At 42.9% G+C, this 17,983-nt stretch overlaps 2 long non-coding RNA genes across 2 annotated transcripts; one reads left to right on the forward strand and one right to left on the reverse strand.

Moving 5' to 3' along the window:
- Positions 1–30: 30 nt before the first annotated feature.
- LOC147757529 (uncharacterized) lies at positions 31–7,714 on the forward strand. Its single transcript, XR_015320706.1, has 3 exons — positions 31–2,016; positions 7,088–7,301; positions 7,578–7,714. It is a non-coding gene; the product is annotated as an uncharacterized LOC147757529 (long non-coding RNA).
- On the reverse strand, positions 4,844–9,477 carry LOC147757530 (uncharacterized). The gene is made up of 3 exons (XR_015320705.1): positions 9,340–9,477; positions 7,544–7,740; positions 4,844–7,288 (listed from the first exon to the last, which is right to left on the reverse strand). It is a non-coding gene; the product is annotated as an uncharacterized LOC147757530 (long non-coding RNA).
- Between the last annotated feature and the right edge of the window lie 8,506 nt (positions 9,478–17,983).

Here is a 17,983-nt window from a genome sequence, read left to right on the forward strand (position 1 = left end):
TATAATAATAACGCAAAATGTTTGCAATCGGTACATCATTACTTGTGTCTGCAACGGTGCAGAGTAGACCCAGATTTCTGTAATCTGCCTTGGCTTCTTTGACAGTCGTAGATAGCGGCGGCAGAGAAAAATATCGTATTGCTTATAGAATATCCTCAGTGCGTCAATACCAGTCTTATGCTGGCCTTGCATTGTTAAAGATTAGCATACTCGCTTGAGAGTAATTTAGCATCGGACAGCGTCGAGAAGTAACCGATATGATATGGCTTGATTCGATTGCTAGCGATCTATTCGCATATCCCTGTCATTATGGATGTAAAATTTATGTGAGTGCTTGTGCGAGCTTGACAGACATGCTCTCATGTCCCTCATCATACCAGGCGCCTATGATTGATTGCTGTAAAGGACCATATTTGATGTTGTCCACATTGCCGGTAATGATACGTCGTGAATGGGCTTACCCAACTAACCCCCTGATGGTGTAATTAGAACTGTTTGCCCACTAAACTAAAAACACGTGAGGCGGTGATACCAAGTACAAAATTGTATATAGCTACTTGACCTTGTGTTGAAAGCCAGTCGTCATAGGCGAAACATCATTACCCAACTGTAGTATTTATTTTCACGACTTTATAAAGTGTATGTTTCTCTTTTAACAGGGAATGACAATTTTTTAACCTGAGGGATACTGTACATTATTTTACTCTTGAGGCTCGAAATTTTCATTGATTTTTCAAATTTCTTCCTTATTGATGTTGTACATAAATATTAAAGTTTTAACTCTACATCGTAATTATGTTTCTACCATAAAAAGTACAACTCGCGCTTGCCTGCTTGTTGGTGGAAGTAAAGTAGTGCGAGATAAAGATATATCCTATGAAGATTGCAAAGGTACTACTATATCATAGCTTTTCTGAAAGACGAGACGCATTTGTCTCTATGACTAGAATGTTTTGCTGGCAGGTATTGTTATTCTAGATTCTTTTGATCGCTTTAACTTTTTCATGGGGTGAAAATCGCAGCCCTAGTCTTATTTCTCTTTAGGTTTAAAACGGAGAGAAGGGCGAATGTTGTCGTAACGCGTTCCTGTTTTCACGTACGTATCCGCGAAGTGTCAGTTGTCCGTCCAACAAAGTGATTAATGCTTACATCAACTGGTAGCGCTCTATACCACTGTTTTCGGCCCTGCTGGAGCGTTATTTGCAGGGCAGCCCTAGGGAGGAAACGGTTTGAGGCGACGCAGGAGCAGAAGCAGCGCCGACAACACGAAGCTGGAGGTACATAGTATGACTATGTACCTCTAGCTTCGTGTGCGGGGATATAGCTCGTGAAGGGGGAACGTGGTCGGGATAGGTACGGCCGGCTTTTAGGGGTTTGAACGGCGGCTGGGACTCCACCCTGTAGAGGCTCGACGCTCTGCATAACTCGGCGGTGCCATCACCCAGCACACCGAGGGAAGTAAAGTAAGAGTGAGAGAGATGAGACTACGAAGCGACCAACGGCCGCTCAGAAGTCAGCCCGGAGAGCGCTTACCAGCCTCTGGTCTCTCACTGACTCACTTCCTCTTTTCCTCACTCTCGCCGAAACTTCGTATGGGCTAGTAGAGGACACAACTACCACCCCTCTCCCTCAACTACTTCCAGCAGCTCCATCACCGCCAAGCCAGCGATGTGATCGGCTGTGACGGTACAGAAAACGTTGTCGCCTATAAGGAAGGCAGCGCTAGCACGATTTAACGCACGGTAGACTCAAAAGAGGCGGCAGAGTGGCAGCTGGCCACTCTGCCGCTTCTTTTGGAATTCGTCAGTGAGTTCCGCATCCTGAGTCTTCCAATGGTTAAAACCAGGAACACGGTCAGGAAACGCCTGTGGTCAAGAAGCGACCCGACCGCCGCTATGTGGCAATAGCCTTGCGAGTTCGGTACAATAACAGCCGCACGGTTAAGTCAAACAGTCCAGTCTGGCTGAAAGGAAGGCGCACTTCGGTAAAGGCCAACTCCCTTCACGTAGATCTGTGGTGAGCGAGGTTACCTTCTTAAAATCCGATTAAGTTCCAGACTATAACTCTTTTTGCTCGCCTTACGACGATCTTTGATCGTCAATATGTCATCTAGACTAACCTAAACTTTATCTTCAGCGTGATATTTCTATCAGTAACTGTGATTTTGCTCAGATTTTTGCTAACTTCTATGGTAACTTGGGGGTTCATCTTCAGAACGACAGGTAGGTAGAGAAGTTTTCAAGGTAGTGATCCTTATTGATATTTGTTCTTATCATGACTACAGCGTTGTATGATGTTTTTATTCATGTAGGAATAAAATTTCCATATCTAGAGAAGTTTTATTAGAGTGCTTCGTAGAAATCATTGTTTTCAATTCTTATGCAAAAAATTTATTCAATAAGAAGACATCCGAAACATTTCTACTGTTTATTTTTCTTAATGCCATGCACGTTTATGGGGATTGCACTAACCCCAATTAATTTGTATTAAGTCGAGCGTATTCCCTGCTAAATAATAAAGATAGAAACATTCTCTAAATAATATTAGCCGCTTTGCATAGTCAAATTATAATACCGGAGGTAAGTTTTCGCCAATTATGTTCGACACTAGTTTCTTGACGGAGTGCGGATAACGAACTATTATCAAACACTCAGAGTTAAACAAACGAGTTCAGAAATTTAATACGTTGGTATAGGAGAAAACACAAGGCCATGAAAAGGTCCTGTGAAGTCTATATCGCACCAAACGAAACAAGTAGATTGATTCGTCCAAGCTATGCTTTACCATTATGCATATCATCGTGAGCCTGCCGAATAATTTCCAAAAAAAGGGGCGTCGGTAACCGTACGTAGCACAATTAAAATTAACGAGAAAGGTACAACTAACCATTACCCTGAACTGGCTACATACATGCTGGTTCTAGGCGTACGAATTTCCCGTAATTCATAATCTTCAAAGTATTTTATTACTGTCACTAGTAGAAACAGTTTATCGAATAAATCTGTGGCCTTTACCTCAGTCGAGTACTTATTATCGATAACCGTCTTGCTTTGTACCGCAATAACATCGCCGCCAACAATGTAAGTGTAACTTTGTTATACATGTTCGCATCACGTGGAATAAAATAATGCATTGGCTCTTCTATTAAGCACCCCCTTACCCATATCGGCTGCTTCCTAGCTGCGTTTCCACCATGCTAGCCCGGGACTCGTTCATCGTCGTTTTAACACCTCAACTGACCGAGCAAGCCTCGAGTAAGGCCCTGTCTTGTCGATTTTCTGCCATCAGCAACCAGAATCTCACTGACAGGGCAGTTCTGACCATGAGCGAAGAAAGCTATTCACCAAAGCTGCTTGTATATTCTCCTTCTTAATGGAAGGCGTGGCAGAGAAGCAGAGAATAAAGGTTCCTGTGCCTGTTTAGCTAGCTCAAGACGTCCTAAGACATTGTTCCAACTCGATGTCCGCCAGTGGCTGGGCGCTGTACCGGCAGTTGTTTAGGCCCATCTTTTGTTTTGCTACCCTTCCCAGCTACCCGAACCTGCCGCGGACGCCGCCCACCTTTCGTAGTCCGCCTGGTCGCGTGAGCCGATTCGGCTACGGCTTCAACCCTGCTCAACTGTGCCATTTCTCCTGCCTCTGCTGCTAAACGCTACTAGATCTACGTCAGGGCCTCTATTGGCAAGTAGCGTCCGGTGGGCCGCGCACCACGTCAGTCCCAAAACGGGCAGGTTGAAGGGAGGAAAAAGCGCCCATTGCAAGGGATACAGAGAGAAGGGGTATAGAGGTTGAGGGAGATAGCTCAAAAGAACAAAAACAAAAGACGATCCTGGGTGCGGCTGTACTAACGACGTTCTGACCTCATTCTTTGCCTCCGTGCCGTCCATGCGGCATCATCAAACTGATCCTCATCTAGGGCAGTCCTGGCCACCTTCACTCTTGTTTTACAATGCTGCTTACCTGTCATGATCTACTGCTGGACAACTTTGGTAGAGTCTACTGCTTCTGACTTTCTATGTCACCAGCATGTCTTGTCAGTTGGCCTAGTCCTTATACTACAATACACTGAAGCTTGTTTAGGTTTATGGTACGTGAACCGCACGCAAAAGCACTTTTCCTCGGAAGTTCTGGGAAAGAGCCATTCCATAGAGTACTAATACTCTTCAGTGCCCCTACTCGTCAGCACAGTTCTCCGTTGTAGGCGTTCTCCAGCGTTTCTTAATCCTCGATAGCAGCGCTGGCAGACTAGGTACTCTGACGGGGTATGGGACCCGTCTTTATAATCCCTGGATCGTTTTCGCTTGTCTCCAAAGTATGACGGTCCAACCAATCGTTCTGAACGGTCCGCTTTTGCTCGCAAGGGCAGAGCTGTTGCCCCTACAGATTCGTCACGTAAAAGGCAAACTTAACCCAGTCTACCCAGTGACTCCAATGAGCAAGCGACTTCAGCGGTCTTACTATGTTCCATTGCTGTCTGTGTCCGCAGCTGGCAGTAATGCAGGCACCTTAACGCCATAATTTCTCCTGGCTTTTGCTGTTTTTACTAGCACTAGTGACCAAACTTTGCTTCAGTAAGACTTGGTTAAGGCTATAGAAAGAGCTTGCATTGGATAGGATCAACGTTTTTGTTGTTGATAGATGAACGTGAAACATGCCGTTTAGTCGGCTAAAAGGCTTTTATTTTCGGGTATAATATTATAGCATGGCCGCGCCCTAAATCAACGTTTCGTGAGTAAGATCACTATGTCGGACCTCTGGATATTTTATGACCTCGAACATATGCAAGTCTATGGAGAAAAACCTAGCCAATATGGTATATATACAGAAATAAAAATTAGCCATGATTTCTATTCAAATTCACGTAACATTTTTTGTTATAAACGTAGTTACGTCTTGTTTTCAGATGTTATTTATTAGAATCATATCGTCTGTTCTTACGAGACGCTGGGTGTCACATGTGCAGATCCAAATGAGTAACGATTTTTTGCAACCGGTTTAGTGAAAAGGGACAATATTGCTATTCAACCTAATATAGATTACAAGCAGGCTTATCGAGAGTATTCATTAAAGATTTCTCCCCTTCTATATTTCTACAATAAAGTCAGGATTAGCCGCCAATAAATGTGCGACAGCATAATACACTTGACTGTTTTCGTGCCAATAACATTAATTAAAATGGCGATTTGGGTACAATGACAAAGCTGGTGGTTCTCTTCAAAACTGGTGAAAGTCTAGTTAGATTGCGAACGAATTCTGTGCAATAAAATACTTCATAAGAGGAGGCAGATAAATGCCAGAGCTATAAATGGGTCATACTTTGATCCGACTCCCGCAGCTTTATAGCCTTTGATTTGAGCGTTGTAAGAATTGCCTAGTTGAAAAAGAGTTAGTGCTAAATCACCGTTGGCTGTCGAAGGCGGTCTCCGTTTTTGTGCGCGGATAGACACTATATGCATAATATTAAAGTAATACGAATAGATTCGTTGCGGTATACCTCTATTCTATGTCCAGAAGCGTAGTGGACATAAACATTGCCACGGTGATATTGCACATCAGATAGCTCATATCATGAAACTTAGCATGAACATCACATTCGCATTTGCAGTCGCTGCTATTCGCATGGAGGCCTTAATCAGCTAAGCGGCAAATTTAAATGTCTTTCTCTTTTGTTTAATATAAAAGAAGTTTATACTATGCTGCCTACTCATCAGTTTGTTCATTAGGTCACGTCAACGTCGTGGTATCTCTTACATTGGTTGCCATCATCCAACGCCATTTGTCACCCAGCGTCCTGGCTCGCCACGCAGTTTAATTTCCTTGAAATGACATGTGCGTGGAAGTCCGCCGTTGTAGGCCCTATAATTCACGAAAGTCGATGCTCTCGACGCAGGTGCTACACGGGAATCCACAGACGGTCTGTTTCAGGCTAAAAGATCAGTAATTATTATAATGCCAAACCTAATGCGAATTTACTAATCAAATGATGCATTACATCTCTGAGTACAGAATGACACTTCCAGTGATATTTTTATAGATAATGTGAGTATACTTACATATGTCTATTTAAATAGTTGTTTCTCCCGCAACTACGGGCTTGGAGACGGCATTTAGTTCGTGCTTGGATGCAACTCTGTCCTCTAAATTCTATAGTGAGCGTAATCGATTTTAAATCACTGGCTCTGTTACTTTCATTGTAATGTTTCAAATCAATACGAATTGATGAAGTGTTCATAATTATTAAACTGACCACGTGTCCACACCTCCTAAAAATCAGTCTCGATTTTTTTTATTTACCCATCTACTCCATATTAGATTTTGAGCACTTTTTTTTATAGCTCTACGAGACTGTCGCACGCTTCGACATGATTGAATCCCAAATTCTGCCAACGAGAGTATACTGCACAATATATATATATACCGCTGTCTTTTTTGACATACTTATTTTTCTATTATTGATTTGATGTGGTACTCTATGTGAACGACTATCTGTTCCAGCGCCAAAAATGAATGGGCCCGCAGAACAGAAGGAACTATCATCAGCAGTGCGGCATTGAACCTGTGCACTGGCGCGACAATTTAAACTGTTACTACTAGACCAGATTGGCGATTTGCCGTTCACATGTGCATTCTGTTGGTCTTTGTGTGAGTGTGTGTTTGTGTGTATGCTAGGGCATAGGATCACCATAACTCAAGCAAGTATTCGCGACAATAACAACGACAACAATACATATAGGAACAATTTTCTTTTTTTGATAGATTTTCGACGTTATAGTCCTACTAGTGGATATGGGTTGCAGGCATATACTCTCCAGCGCGTTAGCTCCTTCCATTCTATGTTCAGCCTTCCTCGAGAGAGATCGAGAGAGAAAAACGAGAATACGCTGTCTCGTTCAGTGAATGCAGACTGTGACGCGTAGTGGTCGTACGCTTGCCGAATTTTTCAACCTCCATTCGATAGATCTGAACAATAAAAACTTCTAAACTGTACTTAGCGGGCATTCGTGCGACAAGCCAATATTTATGGACTGTTCGCCTTCCATCAAAACAATAATGCGCGATTCTATTTTTTCCGTTTTCTCGGGTTACAGAAGGAACAGCAGCCGAAACATTACCATCAGCAGTAGAAGCACTATCAGCAGCATAACCAATAACGATTGCTGTAATAGCTGGAAGGGAGTTCCTCGATGAAAGTTCTGCTGTAGCTGCGGCACTTCTTTAACGTCCTCTAGACCTCCTGGTCACCAACTTTACAGTAGCTTAGGACAGCTTCACTTGACTAGCCGGACAAGCTCGAGACAAAAAGTAAGAAGCAGTTAGTAACATACAAGTCTAATTTTAACATTCGTGTACGCCTCTGGGTGTGTCTACCTATATATATATATATATATATATGTGTGTAAGAACCTAACGTTTGTTAGAAAATGCTCTGTCTTCGAAGAACATTTTCTATCAAACTTGAAAAGATAAATTGAAATATTTTAGTCGACACACGTTATGACCGCAACGGTTTTGTTACTTAGTCGCAGCACTTGTAACTTACTTACCAGCTAGGTAACGCCCTATTATTTTCCCAAGTAGCATTTGAGTAGCCGACATAATCTGACGTTGGGAACTGTTCGAGCTGTTGACGGATCGAGCATTGTTTGAAGAACAATGCCAAGCCTGGCCTCGTGCTTTCAAAGGGTATACAGAAGCGCTCCGTGCTATTCAAGATCGAGGACAGTTGCGTGCCTAGTATTAGCTATAACGAATAGAGTCGTTGCGTTCCGTCACATGTAAAGATGTTCGAAAATGGTGAAATTTAGTCAAAATAGCAAATAAGCATTCGATGGACGTCGAGAATCCAGCGTTTCGTTTATACCCGATCGTTAATATCACTATTGGCCTAGCGAGTTGTTGGGGTCATTACAGAAGAAAAAACAGTCCGGAGACGGCAGTGTGCTTCGAATATAAAGTAAGTTGACCATTTTAAATAATAAGTGTTTTTAAACTACTCGACGGACGAAACAAAAAAAACTCGAAGTCTGACACGTAGATGGGTATTTCCACGCTAACAAACGTTCACTGACGAAATTAGATTGCAGGAAATTATATTTCCTGCAAAAACCGTACAAAACTAAACGTCAATTTGGCAAATCGTGAACCAGGTCTTTCTTGAATCATTCAAATACCGTTGTCACTTTGATATATTCATCCATGTGATCCGCCTTTTTTTTTTTCTAAGTCAAACGCATGTGCTATTGCTATGTTATATTTTGGTGGAAATGCTTAAAGAGCAGCTGGCCTGACCGTTTTTATAATACAACACACTTTTAATTATTTCAAATAAGTGTAACTGATTTGAATTAAAATTTACTCTTTCATTTGACCTCCCAGGTTGAAAGTTCGCTGAAGTTAAGTATTGCAGTATTGCTCTAGAAGACATTATCTTTATGAATGTATAGCTTGAATATATAGTTACGTAATCAGTAAAATCATTTTTTACGATAGCTAAATTTTTTTTCGCAATCAGATGACGAGGGTTAGATAATTTTCGGCACATTCGAATCAGCTTTTATAAATGAACATATTTAAATCTACCTACGAAAATAATATTATTATTATTCGGGCAGTTTCCGTTTATTTTATTATAGTCCTAAATCAGCTACAAAGCTAAAATTCTATATTGAATTGAAACAACAGCCTCATTGCGTTCTGCCAAAACAAATGCCTCTGTTGAAAAATATGATAGTCTTCTTAACGATTCGACAATCTTCCTTTGCCAGTACATAAGTTTACTATGATTATTTAGCTATCTCAGGACATTTACCGTTAGTACCACTAGTACCCTCCAGCGCTTGTTTGTTCTTTCACTTTTTAAATATCTACCTACAAACAATGCAGAACATATTCGCTATCAAATCTGGCAAATAGACATATGACCCAGCGAGTGATGTCCCGGCACAAAAGAGAAAGAAGCGGCTATGATGCCGCGGTTTGTGGTCCGCGTGACCTATAGCATGTACCGCGTGTCCGTCAGCGAGCGTGTACTTTGTATCTGTTCGCGTCTATAGGCCCAACAGGGCATACAAACAATTCTTCACGAATGAAACTCTTACTTCAAGCACCATCACAGCCTCAAGCTAGGTATCGGCACTTGCGACCGATGATGATGGCAAAAGCAGCAGCAGTGGTTGACGCTTTCATAAAGTCGTGCTCAGACAAAGAAAGCTTTGGCATATACAGACTGAGCAAGCAAATTCAATTTATCTCGCTCTTGTGCAGCTTTTTCGATCAATGACTGGCCGCCTTAGGGCGCCATTTCAGTTTAACATTCATATTGGCTTTCATAGATACGTACTTGCTTAAACTTTGCTGGTTGCGGCGCTCGTCATCGTGGCACTGTCGTTGACACTATAAGCATGCTATCGCTGTACGCGACAGCCAAAGATGGGCTTGCGTTTACCGCTGCTGCTGCTGCTGCCCATTTTTAGAGAGAAGAGAGAAATATCTAGAGTTCCGTGGATTTCAAGATGATCCTGTAGGCCGTCTAAACTCAGATTAGGCAAAAAGAGAAAGAACGCGCTTCAGCTCCGCCACCTTACCGCGTGCTCGCGTTGCCAGGATCTGTCGGTGCACGACGTCCTATACACAGGTAGTGCACGGATAGGTAGGTGGTATGATCCATCTTTCGATCTCCGTTGCTGACTCCCCAGGGCGTTTGCCTGCTAGGCGACTCCGCCCGGACATAATCAACTTGTACCCACTATCCCCGCACGCAACCCCGAACTACCCTAAAGCCGTCATCGTTGCTGCTGCCGCTATCCCCGCACCGCCTCGTATCGAATCATGGACGATGGGGGCACTGGACAGTCAATGAGGCCTAGGCCGGGTTTTACGGCCCAAGGACTTTGACGTGTGCCTAGAAACGTTGATTTTGCGTAATGCTTCCTGGCCGCCGCAAAATACCAGCCTTCTCCACATTCAATAACAGCTCTCAACTCCTGTACTGACGGAGAGAGCGAAAAGGCCAGGTGGAGTTTCCACTTAGAATAACGTACACGGCGGCATATTACCAAGATATGAAGCATTATATATGTATATGTATCTCTCTTTGTAAAATTTTCTCTGTAGCTCATAAAAAGACAAGGCGTTTTGCAGTATACCCACTAACATCGTAGGCTAATATGTATTATTCTTTATATTATATTTTACCCCTATAAGGGTAGAGTTAAGATGCTGACACTAAATATTATATATGGCAATATGAGTGTAAGGACGGAGACGGCGGAATTCAGGCGGATCTCAGCAAATACAATGTGTGCCTATAAATTTGATGTGACAATAGAATGTCTCTCATGGCTCACTGGGGCAAAAAACGGTTGCTTTAATAGCACCGATTATGATTTTTGTAAAATGGCTAGGCCACTTTATTGCAAGACAAACCGCATTAAACAGATTCCATTTGGGTAGCGTTACATGTGACACAAAGATTTGCTTTTATGTGCTATTATTATAAACATATCTGCCGGAAATTGGCATAACAGATTAGATCATATTCATACAAGCTGGTAAAGGTATATATATATATATATATATATAGTTTTATGTTAGTGGTGAAGGGCTGTATAAGTACTGAGCGCTGACAAGCTTAACCGGCCAACATCGTTTTCAAAATGCACACGTTCAGAGAAGGCGCAACGATTCTATTACGCTTACCACTCAGGCGAATAAATTATAGGTAAAGCGAATCTATGGGGGTGTTCTATTAATGCCAAATTACTTAAAATTAACTTAATATGGCAAATGATATGTCGTCTGTGTATATGTAAAGAATAGATAAACGCATAATAAATAATTAGATGAGTTATTTAAATGCGTGTACTACAGAATAAAAGGTATTTAAGTGAAAGGACGCCTTATATATCAAGATATTTTTGGCAAAATTTTTATCAAGTGTCTTAATTGCCCAGTAAATAAGGTCGTTTAGTAAAAAAATGGCGAAAACCGCAAAAATGCATTACACCAAGGCGAAATGCGTGTTCATGCAGCATCGTTTTAAAAATCGCAATAATAAATAATATATAAGTGTCGTATAAAATTATTTTAAAAATATTCACTACTTGAATTTTAATTTTAAAAAATCTATCGATTTTTAAAGAAAGACACTTAACTAATATAAAGATTAAACACTTAATGACAATTACTGACAACACCATAACATGCTTGCAAGGGTATTATTATTGATAACGTCGTCAGCATCCATTAAAGATGGTTTACAAGAAAGACTGTGAAGAGTCTTGAGGCAGCGTATAGAGGGATGATATCGTAGCTTTTAGTAAGAACGAAGTGACCATACTGATATATACTCTCCTTTTAAACCCTTTAAACCCCATGGCATTGATAATACGTCCCTAGGCACATGTTGCCGTGTCCCATTTCTTCCCCAGGCCACTTATCTTGTTGTTTAAGCTTGACTCCATTGGCTTCGACAAGTCCAGACAATCTCCTTTGTATCTTCCTAGCAACCCCCTTCAGCGGTCGCAGTGGCCTAAGCATTGGTCTGTTTGGCCGTTTTCCCAGCGACAGCCAGTGGACCACTATTATCTATTACAAGCAACATAAGTGGCTGTTGAACGATGTTGTTTCTCTTTCAGGGACAAAAGCTCTTTTCGTTATTCGTCGTTGTGGATCGCTGTTTTCCTGTTCAACCGGGCAGGCTGCACCCACAATCTCGTCGCTTCGCCCGAGCCTCTGTCCACTTGTTGCCCATTCGCTATAATCTTTCCCATCTCAGTAGCGGCTGCACTATATGTTAGCGATCACTGTGGCCGTCTTAGCCCTCCATGCTTATCCCTTCACGATTCTGAGGTAAACGATAACAACATGCCGCTTACCATCTTTTTGCGGCTGTTGGCACCGCCCGTCTGCCGCTGCGTTCGGTCGGCCAGCGCGCGCAAGCCGTGGCTCGTTTGTCGACGTCTAGGGCGCAGGCCTATTAATAGCCACCAGCGGGTCAATGAGGTTACTGAGGTTAACTCGAGGGTAAGGGATGGCAGCTAAATGTGAGAGAAGCTTAGCCTTTGGTTTAGGAGGACAAGGGCAGGGCACTTAGTCCGCGCCCTTTACCAGTCTCACCCACCTATTTACCTGTCTACCGCCTTATATGAGACGATCTTGGCAGCTGCGGGTTCGTAGGCGGCCGTCCGCCAGAGAAACACGCCAGCAGCGTTCGTTGGTCCGAGGAACCGAGCCCTGCGCAACCTATCCACTTACTGCAGCAGATCGCTTTCGTCTGATTACCCTTCAAATTCTGCCGCTGTTGTTGCTCCTGATTGTGTTATATCACTATTTCTTTGAAGACATGACTCCCTTTTTTCAAGCTAAGCAATAAGGGGTTGTTTTATGCGGCGTATGAGTGAAAATAGGGATTGAGGGTGGCTCATGGTCGCAGGGTTGGGCTTGAGGTCAAATGGGTGGTGAGCTTACGTGCGTTAACCCATCTTCCAGCCAAAGAGGGCCAATCCTCCTATTCTTGCTGCCTTTCTTTCTCTTTCTCACCTTCGTGTATTGCCGGCTCTCCTTCTATCTTTTACCCTAATCTCTGCCTCTTTTTCTCGTTTTCACCCTTACGCGTTTCCTCATACTATTAGTAGTATTTTAACTTTGTCCGCCACCGATGCTGAGGCTGTCCCTGCAAAAGACACTTCTGGTGCTGCCGCTGAGCGTTTCTGTCTTTCCTTTTGCAAAATCCCGCAAACTAGCCGTCGATATTTCGATCCCCTTCCTACGCAAAATCGAACGTCATCAACCCTAGCAGCGGCGCCAGCGCCGACAATGACGACATCGTTGACGATGATTCCCCCCGAGTTTGTTTTGGGGTTAACCCGACTGTCCCGTGCTGTACCACGGACACCGAACTAAGAGTGCTTCAGGCTAACGGTGCCGAGACACAGCTGCGGCGTCTCTCTGCGTTCATCTATCCGTTAGTCGCCCGTTGTTGGTGCATCCGTCTAGAAGGGTGGCGTCGCGGATCGCCTCGGTGGAAAGCCGTCATCCCTCACGTTGGGATTGCTTGCCAAATCCGGGGGTTTGATTCATGCCAGTCGTTGTCGTACCGTGGGTGCTCATTCGTTCGGTGTCTCTCACCCATCGTCGTTCGGACTACACCACGATGACCACGACGACGACGACGGGGTGGATACTTGCGCAGCATAAGAGGTGGGCTAGAAAGGCATACAGTTGTCAGTCAGGCAGTCGTTAGCAGTCTTCTGGATCGTTTGGCTAGCGACGGTGGCGGACCTGCCACCCAAATCTGACCATAGCAATAGAGAATTGGACTCGCCCTCCTTCATTCATTGGTTGCCTAACCGATCATCGTCGGAACCGCTGCCACCAAAGTCGTCCATGGCGGCAGGCGCCACCACGCTTCCTACGGTCCATACGCCCTCGTACTCATCCCCATGATGTGTTCCACCCCCCAGTCCGCGCGGCAGTCCATGCACCATCCTTGTCGACTAGTCGGTCGAACCATTGTCGAGCGACTCCACCAGAGTTGCAGGAACGCCCTTGTCGCTTCTTACGGAGCAGCACTGCCTGTCTGTCAGCAACCACCGTCTACCTAGCTAGCTAGGTCCGTTTCACGCGACATTACGAGAAGAGAGAAAAAAGAAAGACCGAGCAGGACCCAATGCTGCTGCTGCCAGTTAGGCAAAACGCCAGGGTGGGGACCGGTGTCACAACGAAACAGCGGCACATACTAGTCGTCATATTGGCAGCTGCGGTAGTGGCGATAGAAGCGGCTGACGGGATCGTGCTCTATTGGCAAGCAGCGTGGTTTAGCACAAGGTGTTGGACCGGGTTGGTACGTCCAACGTTGTTGGTTGGATAGCTTGGTCTGCTACAGCGACAGTTCTGCCTTTTGGCCTGCCGACCCGGTGAGCAAGGGGAGATGTACTTCGTCGAGGCTGTCCTCCTAGTCGGTGGCCCTAGTCGGCCTAGTCGACCACTGCCCCCTCAGAATTCGATGGGTGGAGAGCCGAAGTCAATCTCATAGCTTTCCGCAGCCGCCGCTGTCGCCACCATCGTGGTCGTAAGCGCCCATGTGCGAAAGGATCCGACCCGAGACCCGGAATCGGGCCAGATCGCCATGAGACTCCGTCAGATTCGGTCGACATCTCTTCTCGAGGCAGTAGATGTGAGTTTGCGCGACGGACGAATCCCAGTTTCTTAGACAATACGTACTGGAATGTAAGCAGTGAGCCAAGACGGCGGCGTTTGCCTTGGTCAACAGGTCAAGCTGAAGACAGGCCCGAAGCGTTTGTGATACTCAGCATGATAATAGGAATCAACCGATCGACATCATTTGTGGTAACTTGTGTGATTGCTGGCTTTCGACCTGCATTTTAACATCTTGCTGGACTGTCACTACATGGAATTTGAATGTTATATGCAGTATATAGTAGTACCGCGATTTCAGTGCTTCCCGCAAACTATGACAATCGCCATTCTACTTTTTCCCAGGTTTGTTTAATAATCCATGGAACATGAATAATGTATTTTAGAGTCTTCTAATGCGCTTACCATAAGTTTAACGTAAGGGGGTGCAGCTATCCAAAAAGCAAGTGTTTCAAGGTATCTTTTGCCAGACCGTTTTCCGCATGGCGTCTGCAATAAGAGCTTCTGTATAATCTAATTTCCGATGTACAAATGCTTGGCAAGCACTCCCAGCGAGATTCCGAAATCAAACTATGTTTGAATAATCGCGCTTTGATTCCTTAGACCCGTAAATTCACCTAAATCTCAAACGCAATCGTTGGAAAGACGCAAAAATTAAATTTTATAACTTTCCATCTGACACTGAAAGCTTATTTTTGCTTGGCAGCTTTGTCTCCAAAGATCGTAAACAAAGCAAAATAACGTTCTGCTCAATTTGCCTTTTGCCCTCAATATATTAATAATATCCAAATTCCAAGAATATATCTGTTCTGAGAGGTTCCAAACAGATCTCGCAGCAATAACAAAATCGACCAATCACACGTGGTATGTTACGAGATTGTTGCTAGAATTAGAAATGCTATAAATCCTACACGCGGTACAAATGCTCTCTCCATGGAACCTACAATAAAATTATCTACCATCACAGAAAAATACTGCCTTAATCTCTTTAGCTTCCCTGCATCAAATCACTGGGCAAATCGTGGGCGTAATTTCAATACTAGCCTGTTGTGTTGCATGCCCAGCAGACAATAATCATCCTAACGACTTCTTCAATTGAGTTGAAGCGTTCTAAATTTTTCGACGCGGCTAGGCGCCTGTACACGCGGCGTCAAATAGGCAACGAATTGATTATGTACACGTCTGATAGTTACTTCGGCGGTTCCTAAGTTGTAGTTATACAACACCCATAGGTTATTATCGGAGGGTGGCAGACTGAACAGGTCTTTTGTGTAACACTGCTAAATATAGTAGTTTGTCTGTTGGAGACATAGATTTTGCTCTAATGCATTGCGCACCCGGCCAGGTAAATGCCTGTGATGGCTGATCCCAGTCACCAAAGGTTTCGCGGAGATCGAAGCTTAGGGTGGAGTTCCGCCTGACGTGCTTACTCCATGGTGCGCTATTAACTAATTTCTCTGCCTCTCTCTTTCCCTGGCGGCCGTCGCCTCACCTGATTTCGAAACGACGTTGCATCTAAACACTAAACAACCTTATAGCCCTATTGACCGTAGGGGGCGCCTGTCGAAGGTATTAAGAAAGGAACGGCGAATTTTAAATAGAGCAGGCTTATGACAGTCTAATCCAAAGATATAGCTTATATTTTTCTGGTGTTATCACAAGTTCGACGTAATATCTACGAACGCTCTCGGTAGTACACGGTGATAAATGGGGAAATCTGTGTAGTCGTTTTGCCTGACTAATAATTTATTAAACTCAAAAAAAGCTTTCTATTGAATGTCAGTTTGCATTTTGGAGTTTTCTTGCTGCTTTTCAATGGCTAGAAATGACTAATTAGCTCGACACTACGATAGAAAAAATAACAGCCTTGACTTTATGCATACGTAAATCCTCCAGTTCCTTGTATTTGTTTTATCAGTCGAAGGCCAAAGATACGTGAAGAGATAATTTGAGGTAACGTAAGTAAGGTAAAGTAAGTCGGCCGTGCGTAAAGTAAAAAATGTTATTTTCAGAGCCACAATTTCGTTGCTCGGTTTTATCTTTACTAACAATTATTGTATTCCATTGTGCAGAATTTGACTGATTTGTCGCACCCAACTAGAAGAATCGAGAAGAAGTCATCCTCAACTTACATGGACAAAAACATAGTTATCGCTGAAAATTTGCAACGGTCTAATCCGTCGACAAAGCCGGAGTAGTCAACTCACTTGATCCGGGCGAAACAAAGCTCACTAAATTATAAAAATGCTTTGTTCGTTCGGCTCGAGTTAGGGGACTCTCATTTCATCTGATAATTAGAAGACATCAGCGTGAAAATGACGGAGTAATGTCATAAGATAGTTTTATCGCCAACATCTGTAGATATCACAAGATTGTCTCTGTAGCCTGTAATGCACCATCGCTTAAAAAATCTATCTCTTCACTGTTGCTGCACCGTGCCACCTGTTGCATTCGTACGGGCGGAATACCGTAAAGGATACGTTCATGTACACAAATATATACGTTGAAATCAAATACACTTGCGCAAATACTTTGTTTTGAATATTCGTATTTTGAATATTGATATATCGAATATTGATTTTAAATATTGAAATTTAAATATTGATATATATAGATTGAATATCATTTGAATATTGGTATACTTATTCAGAATATAAATATTTTATATATAGTCATTTTCTTAGTTATAGCATCATTTTTGCATGGGGTGATGTACGGTGATGTGTTATGAAGGAGAGACAAAATCGTTTTGGGTAGGGCCGCAAAAAAGAGCCGTGAAGCAAAAAGTTCAACCTTTTTACAGATAGTAAAAGAACAGATTTATTGTTTTCACTCTCTAATGAAATCTTTGCTTTTAAAAGGAAATTTTTCCAGTAGTACTGAAAACAGATTTTCATGGATAGGTCTTGAGACAGGTCGAGCGAATTTATATTAATTTACATATAAATATCCTATGGTAATGAATGCATTATTATACAGGTGCACACTGTATACTGTATCTAATATTACAAATAAACCATGGTTTGTCTTATTTTCCGTGGCCTTAAACGAAGAGGCAAATCTGACACGAATAAGGTAAATTAAGTTGTCCGAATATTATTCGGTGTACGCTTACCTTTGGAAGATAGACATTTTTAGTCGCTTCCCTGAGATTTATATAAGAAATAAATCTCAGTATGATTTAGCTTCCTTGTTGAAACAATGTGAAAGCCGTAAACACAACAAATAACGTGATCTTTATTCAAAAAGTTTGCAAGTAGGATCTCAAAAATTATCGGTTGCGAAGAGCATATGCTTGCCTCCCCCATTGTCGGAAGTAATGTTTCTTACATTTTTTGTAGTATTAAGACACCCAAGGTTTATTCCTTACTTCAGGGCTACACGTTAACTTATGTACTCACTTTGTAATGGTTTATCAGCACAATTTCTTCTGCGAAGTCCAAGATTACTTGACCAAGGCGATATTTAGAGCTTTGTTCATTAAATTAAATAAGAAATGATGGTTACGTGCTGTCGCAAAGGACCATTCAAAGACAATGTCGCATGTCGCATTATATCTAATAGAAACTTTAACTCAACTCAGTTTTCGTGCGATATAATCACTGGCTCGCAGAGGTGGGCAAGCTCGGTCCAGTTTATATAAACTAAAGAGTGTATTGGATGGTTGTAAATATAATATTATGCAACGAGAAAACAATTGGTTTAAGTTGTTTCTTCCAAAGAAGCAAAACTACGCCCAAAAAGCCACCGAAAACATTGATAAGCGCTACATCTTTCCCCACTATATTAAGTATTTTTACAGATATTTATCAATAAGTGAGACATAA

The sequence above is a fragment of the Varroa destructor genome, unplaced genomic scaffold (assembly GCF_002443255.2).
Source record: "Varroa destructor unplaced genomic scaffold, Vdes_3.0 BEIS01000002.1, whole genome shotgun sequence".
Lineage (NCBI taxonomy): Eukaryota > Metazoa > Arthropoda > Arachnida > Mesostigmata > Varroidae > Varroa > Varroa destructor.